We start from the raw sequence: 9,186 nt of genomic DNA, 5'->3' as shown, positions 1-9,186 counted from the left end.
GTGCCTCAAGGCAAGTCCACAATGTATGATATTTTTAGTGAGCTAATATCATATTACAGTCAATCAAATTCTATGGAGAAAGCCAGAATCTTCAGTGCAGATAGACAAAGGAATACATGGGTGTGGCAAGCTCTCTGCTCCCTCCTGGAAATGGAAGGCATACGTTTGCAGGTTTATATGTTTGTATAGTTTGTTTATATATTTGTATTAAAGCTGGAAGAGAGAATAACGGATTCCATATGCTCTGGTTCCAAAATCTCTTGAAAGATCTCTGGAGCTGTGTTAGAAGTAAAAGAAAGTAACTGGGGTGGAGCAGTGGGGGTAGGAGCTGTAACAGTATGAAGGGTGCAATGTTCCTCTCTGCTTCCCCAAGTGAAGGGACAACTGAATCAGACACCCCAGCCCTAGGAGTGAAGAAGGGAGGAGCGCTTGCATATTCCATCTTTCTCTTCCTTCCCTCCGCCCTCCTGAAAGCTCTTCCATGCAGGTCTGGCTCCAATGAGCTGGAGTGGGAGCAGTCATGAGTGCAGAGAGAAATAGCCCATCTCTCTGATATTCTCCAAACATACCAAGCAACTTGTGACTCCTCCCTTTTGAAAGAATGTTCATGGGAACTGAGGGTGGCAATGGAATGGACACATACAGTTTGCCTTGGTAAGGACTGCAGGATTGGGTCCCTAGTTTGTTCTTCTACCTTTGTGTTTTGTAGATGAAGTAGTTTATATTTAGTGTGGCCTGATCTGCAAGATTCTCTCTTCAGCTTTCTCATAGCATCTGTGATAGAGCAGTCGGCTCCACATTCCGCTCTGTTAAACATTGTGCATTTGAGAATTGGTAGGGTCAGTACAGGAGTCAGCAACCTTTGGTTTGCAGCCTGCCAGGGTAATCTGCTGGCTGGCCACCAGAGTTTGTTTACATGGACCGTCCGTAGGCACGGCCACCTGCCTGCAGCTCCCAGTGGCCGCGGTTTGCTTCAGTACAGTGAGAGGGAAAAAAAGGAAACATTCTTCCTCCAGTGGAAGCTTCCTCATCAAGAAATGTTACCAAAAGGAAAAGACGTGGAATGTGTCTATTTTCTTTTTACTAGAAGCAGAAAATTCTGAAAGTTCCCATAACAGGTCGGTCCTGCATTTTCGTTGCTAGTGCAGCAGGTACTGTACCAAATACTGAGGAGTGTTTATAATGTCAGATCATTCTGTCCTTACCCCTTTCCTTATTTTGTACAGTTAAACTGCACATTCTCCCGGGGAATATTTTTAAGGCATTTGTAAAATAAAAATTAAAACAAACCATGCACATGCACAACTTACTACTACTAAGACTTTGGAAGAAACTAAAATTTGTGGAAATTCATATTGCCCCATAAGTGGGGCATCAGTTTACTGTGGATGAATGAGCCCTATTCCATTTCCAACATTTGTCTGTTTTCATTAAATCCTAAAATCATTTCTCTCGGAAGAGTTGTCCACAATATAATATGGTCATTCTGACATTCAGGAAGGTGTTCCTGGGGTTCAGCCCAGTGTTCCCTCTAATTTTCCCATCTATGTGCAGATTGAATTTTGCTATGTGCACCAATATCAAGGTAATGTGCGGAGATTCACCACCACTCTAAACAAAAATCCTAGATGTCTATTTTTAAAAAGTTCATAGATATAGAAGAATGAATATTAAAACAAGGGATAATTAACAAGGTGCACTGCTTAAGATGTTTGTTTAATATGAAATCAAAGAAGAAGAAAATTAACACTGTCCTTGGAGTACATGTATTTTATCCTCCTTTCTAACAACTCAAGCTAGTAAACACACCAAAGTGTGGCATACTGAAAACAGCTAGATAAATGAAAAAGTCATGGCCATTAAGTGAAAGCATAAAAAAAAGCACCAGAGCCCCAGTTTAATAACCTACTCTTACCATAGACCACTAAATCTTCAGGGAAAGCTGCTCTCTAAAAATGAAGCATCTGCCAAAACACTAGCATGCTACTGACTTTTGCAGTTCACAAAACTATCCCTCTTGCATGCATATTATCTGCACACAGAGCTCAGCTTTAAAATGCTAAACAAATCTCTGAGTCAACTAGAAAGAATCATGGTCTCATCTCAAATATTAATACAATATTTTCTGATACTGGAAAGGAGAAAAAGGCATTCACTCAGGCTTATACAATTTCTCTGGGATGTCAACTCTTAATTTAATACTTCACACACAGAGAACAGTAAAAATAAATAATAAAGCAACACAGAAGCAAAGAAAACCACAAACAAACAAGTGGCATAGAAACAGGCAAAGTTCTTGTGGCTTCACACTTTGTGTGCCACCAACTCAAAAACTCAAATAGGCTCTGTCAAGGTTCCTTCCCCACTCTGAACTCTAGGGTACAGATGTGGGGACCTGCATGAAAACCCCCAAAGCTTATTTTTACCAGCTTAGGTTAAAACTTCCCCAAGGTACAAACTATTTTCCTTTTTCCCTTGGACTTTATTGCTGCCACCACCAAGCGTCTAACAGATATATAACCAGGAAAGAGCCCGCTTGAAAACGTCTTTCCCCCAAAAATCCTCCCCAAACCCTACACCCCCTTTCCTGGGGAAGGCTTGATAAAAATCCTCGCCAATTTGCATAGGTGAATACAGACCCAAACCCTTGGATCTTAAGGGCAATGAAAAAGCAATCAGGTTCTTAAAAGAATTTTAATTGAAGAAAAAGTAAAAGAATCACCTCTGTAAAATCAGGATGGTAAATACCTTACAGGGTAATCAGATTCAAAACATAGAGAATCCCTCTAGGCAAAACCTTCAGTTACAAAAAGACACACAGACAGGAATATCCATTCTATTCAGCACAGCTTATTTTCTCAGCCATTTAAACAAAACAGAATCTAACGCATATCTAGCTAGATTACTTACTAAATTCTAAGATTCCATTCCTGTTCTGTTCCCGGCAAAAGCATCACACAGATAGAGAGAACCTTTGTTTCTCCCCCCCCCTTTGAAAGTATCTTGTCTCCTCATTGGCCATTGTGGTCAGGTGCCAGCGAGGTTATCCTAGCTTCTTAACCCTTTACAGGTGAGAGGGATTTTCCTCTGGCCAGGAGGGATTTTAAAGGTGTTTACCCTTCCCTTTATATTTATGACAGGCTCATTAAGTTTTTACAAGCCCCTTAAGTAAACAGAGCACATTAACACATGGCATCGGAGTTCGCAGACAGACTCCTGCTTTGCAGGCAGACCCCAAAGAGCTTGCAAAAAATCATCCTACAAAGCACCTAACATCAAACCCCTAGTGCTTACTATTTATGAGTCAATGGGAGTATTCTGAAGAGCCAGAACTATAGCAGGTAACAAAGATCTGGCCTTAATGGTTTTAAATACCTCTCCCCAAACAAATTTGAAACCTTAATGGAAATCACATGTCTGGAATCCAAGTGATTTCTATTAAGGAAAGCATCTCTCCTGGCTACTGCAACCCTGGAGCTGGAACTGGGACACACAGCAGTTTAGAAAATAGAAGAGTGATACTGCAAATCTGAAAGAACAGAAATGGACACCGTGTAGAGTCAAGCATGGGGGTTTATTGCGCACAGCACTGGCGGAGTGTCACTTCGCTTATTAGGCTCAGAGACACTGCTAAACAATTAGTAACAATAGATTATATAGGGTGCTCATGGGCGGACAGAAGTGATGGGGTGGGAGGTCTCGAGCCCCTGGATAGGTTCTAGCAGCAAGACACGATTAGCACAATAAACCAATAGTCTAAAAGATTACATAATGGCCCCGCCCATGGTTCAGGTTAACATATTGCTAATACACAGGTGTTTTCCCTCAAACTATTCCTGTTGCAATGTGTAGGTTAAATCCTGGATTTTGGTGTCCAGAGGAATGAGGTAGCTCTTCCGGTTGTCCAACAGGTACATTCCTGGGGGTTTAAAGGAAAAAGACAGTGAAAAGTACACAACGAATAGTAATTGTTTTAGGGTTCACCATTGTGTTTCTGAGAACTAGAGTTGGCATCTGCGAAGGAGGATACAGCTGTGAAGGGAGAGGATGTCATATCTCATACGGACATGTTGGGCCTCTCCCTGAACCCTGGTAGGCATTTGGGGATGGTGTTCACTATCTCCTTCCTGCACCGGGAGTAGACTTTGAGGCTCTTCTTAGTGCTTTGTGTGTCTGTAACTCATGATAATAACACCCAATTACTACTCCCCATCTGGAGTTTTGCTGACTTTGCTTATCTAGTTGAAACAAAGCGAGGTTGTCTCCTGTTTTTCTTAGCCATATATTGTTCATTGTTAGCTAAGCCCCAGACCTCAGAACAAGCTGTGGAATTTGGGCCTGTGTGAAAAATTCTTAGACAGAGACTATGGCTACGTTTTTACGTACACGTTAATGGATTTTGGCCCTTCAAAATCAAACTTTAAAGCTATAATACATGTTCCCAGACAAAGCTAAATCCAAACATTTTAAGCAGCTGTTGGAGGTAGTCTTCATTTTAGGAACTAAACTAATTAATCTATGTACCAATTAAGCAATTCTGAAATGCTACCCAATTCAAAAGCTAGGCATAAATAATACACTGCCATTTTTGTGGTTATAAAAAGTTATTAAATGTGATTTTTAATGACAGATTTGGGGAGGAGAAGAGATGATTTATTTGGATTCTTTTTAAAAAACTAACTCCAGTAAGCAGTAACTGTGTTTTTTTTCTCCAGCAGAGTCTCTCCCAACCCCCACAGCCCAGCTAGGGCTGGGAGAGACAGAGTTGAACTCTCCTCTTTCCCAGGCCACCACCCACCAGGAGATCAGTCAATGTGGAATAATCTTTCACTTGCTCTTTTGCATGCTCATAAACCTTTTCCTGCTCTGCCTAAATGCTCCACTCCCTTTCTATGTTCATCCAGTTACTCTCCCCCAGTGCTTTGCTATATACAGCCATCCCACTCAGTGGTGTGACTTGGACTGTCATACGCTTTCCCTAGGCATCATTCAGCTAAGTGATATGGATTTAGCTTTTCCCTCATAATACAGCCCCTGGATGGCTTCTGTCACTCTTCTACAAGCGCCCTCTCCTCTGTCAGCACCTTGGTGCCCAGAACTGCCCCTCATCACAGCTCAGAGGGAGACAGACACTGGGACATTTAATTATTTTCCCTCCTGCCCAGCATCTCCAAATACAAATGAAAGTACAAACACTTAGACCCAAGGTAAGCCCCATACCCAGGGCTGTCCTCATGATTTTCGGTGCCCTACACAGTCCGACCACCCGCACCCACAGCCCTGGGCTGCCCTCGGGTGCAGGGGCAGGAGCTGTGGAGGGCAGGGAGGCTGGGGGGTGCGGTAGCAGGCAGAAGGGAGAATGGCGCAGCTGGCTGGAGCTGTGGGCCAGGAGGAGGAGCAGGTGGAAGGGGGAGCGGCGCAGCCCATCAGAACTGCAGGCCGGGAGGCGGAGCAGGGGGTTGGGGGCTGGGGAATTGGGGATGCCGGGGCCAGGAGGTGGAGAAGGGGGTGGGGGGCCAGGGAATGGGGCTGCCAGAGCTGCCCGCAGCTGGTGGTGGCCTTAAGCATACGCAGCATAGGGTACCGCCACTAACTGGTGTGCCAAATTTGGTGTTGCCCTATGCAGCTGCGCATGCTGCATTTGCCTAAGGATGGCCCTGCCCACACCGCAGGCACAGGGAAGAGGGGGACTGGAACTCATGACTTGTGAGGAGATGCTGAGGGAACTGGGATTGTTTAGTCTGCGGAAGAGAAGAAGGAGGGGGAATTTGATAGCTGCTTTCAACTAGCTGAAAGGGGGCTCCAAAGAGGATGGATCTAGACTGTTCTCAGAGGTAGCAGATGACAGAACGAGGAGTAATGGTCTCAAGTTGCAGTGGGGGAGGTTTAGGTTGGATATTAGGAAAAACATTTTCACTAGGAGGGTGGTGAAACACTGGAATGCGTTACGTAGGGAGGTGGTGGAATCTCCTTCCTTAGAAGTTTTTAAGGTCAGGCTTGGCAAAGCCCTGGCTGGGATGAGTTAGTTGGGGATGGGTCCTGCTTCGAGCAGGGGGTTGGACTAGACACCTCCTGAGGTCCCTTCCAGCCCTGAGATTCTAGGATTGTGCAAGGGGTACTCAGTAGGCAGAGACAGCTCAATTTCTAGCTCACAGAATGGCATCTGAGGGAGCCCAGCCCCCCTCTCACAGCTACCTTCTGCCTGCAGGAATTGGATTTGCTTTCCCAACCCCGTCCCAGCTGCACCAATGGGAGCCTGGATGGCAGGTACTGCTCAGGCTAATGAAGAGCACCTGAGTGATCTAGAAGCCATGAGTTAGTGAGCTCAGCTGCCAGCCACTTTCAGCAGGGTAGGGGCCAGAACAGTTAGTGAAGAATAAAATATTCTGTAACATCTACTCCTTCACCATTTTTCTTGGCTCTAATTTAGCCTAGAAGTTGGGAAAGTAGAACCAATTAAACAGCACCATCATTGTTTTCTGCTTAAAGAGACGGTACCATGTGGTACTTACGCACAACTCTAATTTATAAAATTTGCAAAAGAATTTAGGATTTATGGCCAGTAGGAATATGGATGGAGGGCTTTATACTTTTCAGATATCCCCTGCTCCCTGTAATTCTAAATATAATATTTTCTTTTCCTCCTTTAAAAAAATTGTTTCCCTGCTTCTAATGCTAAAAGGGGAATAAAATGCACAAAATACCATAATCAGTATTGCAGCAACTTATATAAAAGCACGCAGCCTACAATACCCTATAGCTTATAGTAAATTCATATAATAGCAGGCCATAAATCAGTCTCCACTTTCCAAAACTACATATAAAATGCGTAACTGGGAAGCCTTACAAGGTTTAGAGTCTAAGAATCTGGACACTTAACCCAACCTACAGAGGCTCCCACCTGGCCTCGTGACCATCTCCATGAAGTCCTGCTTATCCCCATTGTGTGGTGGGATTTCAGGGGCAGGAGAAGTTGCTTGCTACCCACTGTCTTGTGGTGCCCTTAGAAGATAGCGGGCCTATGGCCTCTATTAAGGATATCTCTTCTCTCATCTACCAATAGGCTCCCTTGGTTTCACCCACAGACCAGACATAATCCACTCTAGGTCCTCCCATTGCCTGACTCCACAGGGTCTTCTCTTCCCATCCACAGCCATGTACCTTCCAAACAAAACCTCCTCAGTGGTTCCCTTGCTCTTTCAGGCCTTGACATAATGATATAAGACAACTTATATCGTGCAGGAGTACAATTCAATGTAAGCCACCACTAGCAAGCCAGGCAAATTATAAACGCAAACCCGACCCAGTAATTCTCTACTCTTGCAGTTTCCCTTTTCAGCTGCCCCAGGGAAAAGCTAAGCTTTGCTATGTACCCTGAAGGACATCAAATTTGGGTTATTTTGAACCAAGGGAGGTGCAAATTACAAAGTTGTGAGGCCCTCACAGAGAATGCCCTGCTAGCAGCCCCTTCTTGTTTATACCAGCAGGGCTTTACCATCTCTGCTGATCTCAGCTGGCGTGCTATGGCATGGGGAGAGAGAGGGGTGGGGGTATCTCATAGATAGGTAGCTCCTAAACCATCTACGACTAACTAACGTTACTGTTTTATGGGTTTTTTCATGATTTCCCCTTGCTGTGAGGCAGATCAGTATTACTGTCTCCATTTTACAGTGAACCAATGACAGAGCCAAGAATAGTACCCCAAAGTCCAGGTTCACAGGCCTGTGCATTAGTCACAAAATCATCCATCCCCTAATTTATCCCTGCTGGATTTCTTTTCCCTTTTCTCCCACTCTTGATCCCAGTCTCTGTCTTTCAATCTCATCACGCTATCGCTGTCTTTGACAAGGCTGAAATTGGTTCCTTATTCCCTGCTCCTTATTTGTGGTTCCCTTATTAAAAGACCAAAATTTCCTAAATATTCAATGAAAAATTAATTTTTCAGAGATTTCACCATAATAGATGTGAATGAATCTTATAATAATTGATATTGGTGATTAATAAATTAATAATTTAAATAAAAAACTGGGTTTTGACTGGTTATGACAAAATATTTCTCAGGTCATCCCAAGTGACATGTCTCTACAACCATTAGACAGTTCTGAAGTAGCTGGGGTATGTAATTTCCTCGTCCAAAGCTTTATTCCTGACCAATATGCTCACCTATGTCTAGAGCTGCTTTTTTCAGGGTTTATTAATTTCAGTGTGTGTGTGTGTGGGGGGGGGTAGCAATTTTTGAGTCTTACATGGATGTTCAAAAATTAGTGGGTTACAGGTATTTTTTAGTATATACAGTAATAAGTAATATATATTATACAGTATTATACAGTCAGATTTACTGTAATGAGTAATCTCTTTGTAATGTTCCCTCGTGCATTTTAACATAGTACTGCTTCAAACTTTTAGTGTCCACCAGCTGGGTCTACACAGATCAATTAATGCACAACATCTTGGTGCGCTTTAGAAATTGCACACCTGTAGTCCGCATTACTGCTCTGTGTACACAAACCCCTAAATACAAGCAACCATATCTGGTGTTTTGTCTGATGTTCATTGGATAAACACCAATTTCATTTTTTTGTACTGGGGGTGTCTTTGTCTGTGTTTATCAGTTAAAACCTAAAACCATAAGCCCTCCATATGTCACACACACTCCCAATCTTCCATTCTGTAAATGGTGCTTGAATAAGGAGCTGGGTTTTGACTGTCCCTAAGTGACTAAACACTTCTCGGATCACTGCAACTGACACATCCCTACATCTGCTATGCCATTATGAAGGCATGAAGCTATGCCACTCCCAGAACTGAAGTTTCATTTTAGGGCTCAGCTCTGCTAGATATTGTACTCCCATTTCTCTTTTGGGTTTTCTTTGTTAGTATAGATACAATATTAATGAAAAATCAAACAAAATCATTATTTTGTGAATTTGTTGCAAATCCAGCTGTAATGTTTTCATGGAAGTTATATGGACAGTTGCAAATTATGTCTATAGGAACCCTGGTTTGTTCTTAGACAAATTAAACACAAGAAAAATGGCTAAATTTATCAAAACTTGCTTGTTACAAATATAAAAATATTTATTATGATTAGTGTTGTCTTTTGCTCATTACACAACAAAGAAAATATGAAGAAACTCCACGGGCACAGCTGGCTTCTGTTGCAATGGGGCAAAATTGGTGTGGCTG

The sequence above is a fragment of the Eretmochelys imbricata genome, chromosome 6, assembly GCF_965152235.1.
Source record: "Eretmochelys imbricata isolate rEreImb1 chromosome 6, rEreImb1.hap1, whole genome shotgun sequence".
Lineage (NCBI taxonomy): Eukaryota > Metazoa > Chordata > Testudines > Cheloniidae > Eretmochelys > Eretmochelys imbricata.
Note: the sequence above shows the minus strand (reverse complement) of the source record.